Source organism: Otolemur garnettii, unplaced genomic scaffold, assembly GCF_000181295.1.
Source record: "Otolemur garnettii isolate 467f Iridium unplaced genomic scaffold, OtoGar3 scaffold00301, whole genome shotgun sequence".
Taxonomy (NCBI): Eukaryota; Metazoa; Chordata; class Mammalia; order Primates; family Galagidae; genus Otolemur; species Otolemur garnettii.
The window spans coordinates 376,292-380,039 of NW_003852696.1; the positions used below are offsets into that span (position 1 = coordinate 376,292).

Genomic DNA, 3,748 nt, shown 5'->3' on the forward strand with positions numbered 1-3,748 from the left:
AGGGGATGATGCTCACTTGAAAATCAGGTAAAGGAAAGGGACAGAGTGAGTGGCCACAAGGCTGGAGCCTGGTCACGTGAGCACTGACATGGGGGTGATTTGGGTGAGTAGATGTAGGGAGGATACAGGTGGTTTGCATTTTCTATTCTTTCATAATTCTAACTGTTCGTCTCATACACACTTATTTAGGTGTGATACAGCTCACACTAAAATAGATAAAGAAAATTAAAATACCTTGGACCTGAATTCTTGTACTTTGGCAGACTGTATGGGGGGTCCCAGAACATATCTAGAAAAGGGAAGGTTTCCATGAACAGGTGTAAGCATAAGGGGTGAGGAGAGACTTCAACCTCATTTTGTGGATCATGGCCACAGGTCAGCCAGAATTCTTGAAGGAGATAGAATACAGAGATGCAGCCTGGGGCAGGCAAAGCCTCTCCTGCTGCCCTGGTGACACTGAGCTGGGACTGCAGCCCCTCCCTGCTACTGCTGCATAGCCAGTGCCCGTCGATGGCAGGAGGGGAGCAGGGAAGGTGCACCCTTGGAGCAACTCCTGGGAGGCCTCAGGATGAGAGCAGGATCAAGGCCCAGCTTCTCCCAATGTTGTTCCTAACAGTGAATATTATAGTTGAATTTCTTCCTGGGAAGTGATGGTGATGATAGGACCTCTTGCCTTCAATCCTGTACAGACCTCCTGCCCTTGGATGACCACAGAAGAAGACACCTGGGCTGAAGGAGCCAGTCAGCTGGTAGGAGCCGACCAGATGTGGCACATTCACACACAGGTTAACATCTGTGGTAACTACACATGAAGTTCTGATAGATGTTCTGTGTGAGTGAGCCTTGAAAACATTATGCTGAGTAAAAGAAGCCAGGACCAAGGGCCCCCTACTGTAGGATGTGAGGTCTGCCCACCATGGGAACATCCACGACTCAGACACTGTGGATGGCAGGAGACAAAGGAAGTGGGGGCAGGGAGTGACAGCTAAGGGGGAGGTGCTTCTGTTATGGGTCTTAAGATGGGCTGAGATTAGAGAGTGTTAAGTGGTGTGTATACCCATAAATGTGCTTAAGCCACTGAATTGTGCATCTTTCAATGATGAAATTTGTGCAACATGTATTATACTTCCCTCCAAAAATATAATGGGCTAGGGGCTTTATGGATACAACATACTTTCAAGTGATTCAGAAAATGAGTAAACTTTGTATGCATGTGCCTGTGTGTGCGGGTGTATATATATGATATATATAAACACAAACAAATATATGTATTTAGATGAATACATCTGTACATGCATAACTCACATATCCAACAATATGTGTCTATTGTTAAAGCTCTTTTAGAATTTGCAGTTCTTTTAGAACTTACAGCTCTTTTAGAATTTACCTAGCAGGACTTCTGGTCTCCACCAGAAGGACGCCACTGAGAGACCACCAGGGACACATGTAAAAGCAAAGGAGCATCTTTATTTTCAAGCATATGCTCGGGTCACACCCCTGGACAGCACGGAGAGCATGACTGTGCAGGGGTGACCCTGTTACAGAAGCAAAGGCGGTTTTTATTCATTCTAGGGGTGACAGCGACTGGGTGATTGGTTCATTTTAGATCTGGTTGGGGATTGGTTATTAAATTAATCCTGTCAGGGATTGGTTGGAACTCAATCCCAGACAGGATTGGCTGGGGCTGAGGCTCCTTTTTACAGAAGGGCTGTGGCTTGGCATTTTCTAAGAAGGGTCTCGCGTCTGTTTCTGATAAGGGACACTCCACCTGGGTTGGCTGTCCCCTCCCTGCGTGGTTCTGCTTGTGGTTCTTCTCTGTATTGGGCCCGGGGCTCAGGGTAGGGCCTACTTACAAAATGGAGTCTCTGCTGTCTCTTCATCTATAAATACACAAAAAGAAGGAGAGGAACAAAGCATTGATGGGAAAATGGCAAATATTGGGGATTCCCGAAATAGGTAATTAATGAGTCTTTTATACTATTTTTTTTTTTTTTTTTGAGACGGAGCCTCAAGCTATCCCCCTGGGTAGAGTGCCATCACATCATACTCACAGCAACCTCCAACTCCTGGGCTCAAGTGAGTCTCCTGCCTCAGCCTCCCAGGTAGCTGGGATCACAGGCGCCCGCCACAACGCCCGGTCATTTTCTGGTTGCAGCCGTCATTGTTGTTTGGCGGCCCGGGCTGGGGATTCAAACCCACCACCTTAGGTGTATGTGGCTGGCGCCTTAGCCGCTTGAGCCACAGGGGCTGAGCCTTTTATACTATTTTTGTTACAATAGCTTTAAACATGAAATTACTTCCAAATGAAACAATACCAAAGAACAGAGCGAATGAAAGCCTGAGCTTAGCAGTGAGGAGCCTAAGGGAATTCACAGCAGGTTTTGTTCTCACTTCCCCATGAACTCACCCCACTGTGTAGAGTGTTACCACTCCTGTATGAACTGCAGTAATAATCAGCCTCGTCCTCAGCGCGGAGTCCAGAGATGGTCAGGGAGGCCGTGTTGCCAGACGTGGAACCAGAGAAGTGATCAGGGATCCCAGAGGGCCGAGTGCTGACATCATAAATCAGGAGTTTCATGACTGTGCCTGGGCGCTGTTTCCTGTACCAGGAAACACTATTATACCCCCCAACATCATTACTGGTCCCAGCACAGGATATGGTGACCGACTGTCCGGGAGCCCCCGACATGGAGGGAGGCTGAGTCAGGGCAGACTGGGCCCAGGACCCTGAAAAGAGAAGAAAACACAGGCTGGTGAGTCAGAGCTGGGCCCCAGGGGAGCCTGAGGAGCAACACAGCAAGGGGCAGCCCTGAGGCCTCCGAGGTCCCTTCCCTGGAGGTATCACCTGTGCCCCAAGTGAGGAGGGTGAGGAGGACCAGAGCCTAGGCCATGGTGGAGACCCCCAGAGCGCTGCCCCTGAGACCAGCCCTGGGCCTGCCCAGCCCTCTCTTATCCCTGCTCAGGGGAGGGGCCTCCATGCAAATCTGTGTCCTGACCTGCCTGCTCCCCCCTACTCTGCCCTGGGCTGGACTTCTGTGTCCTGGCACAGCAGGGGTCTGCAGTGGGGATTGAAACTCCTTGATGAGGATTTTCAAAATTAAGATCAAAGTCTCTGAGGGTGCGGAGGATACAGGGCCAGACCCAGGAGTAACTGCCCTTCCTACTATGAAAACCCCACCTGAGGTTTTCAGGACCTGCCCTGTCTCCACTTTGAGTGGATGAGATGAGTACAGGGCCTCAAAATGACTGGGAACATCTAGTCTTGAGAAGCACCAGAGGCCGAGTTGGGGACTCCTCATTCTCCCTCAGCCTTCTCCAGGCTCCCCTCAGCTAGGACAAGTCCTCATCATCCATTTGTCCCCCAATTCTACAGTAATATGTGACCTGGGGACACTTTACCTGTCCTTCTTGAAAAGGATACGTCAGGCACTGTGGAAAGCAGCAGGCTGTGAGACTGGGAGGGGAGGGAGGAGGGAGCAGAGCAGGGAGGAGGGAGCAGAGCAGGGGCTTCCAAGCCCACTCAGCTGCCACCCTGGAGCTGGGACCCTCCCACTGAGACCTCCAGGGGCAGCCAAGGAACTTTCAGAGGATGAACCCCCAACTGCTGCTCCTCCTTCCCAAACAGCCATATTCCTTTGTTCATGCTCCCTCTGCCAGAAGTCTTGTAGCTCCTTCTTCGTCTGGTTAACTATGCAGAGACCCTTGTGATCTTTGCCTTCCTATTTCTTTTTTCTTTTTTTTTTTTTTT

At 50.0% G+C, this 3,748-nt stretch overlaps 1 pseudogene and 1 gene segment (V, D, J or C); one reads left to right on the forward strand and one right to left on the reverse strand.

Annotated features, from left to right (window-relative positions):
* LOC100954374 overlaps nucleotides 1–3,748 on the reverse strand; it is a 61,312-nt gene that overhangs the window by 28,650 nt on the left and 28,914 nt on the right.
* Nucleotides 1,360–1,425, forward strand: LOC111722652 (annotated as a pseudogene).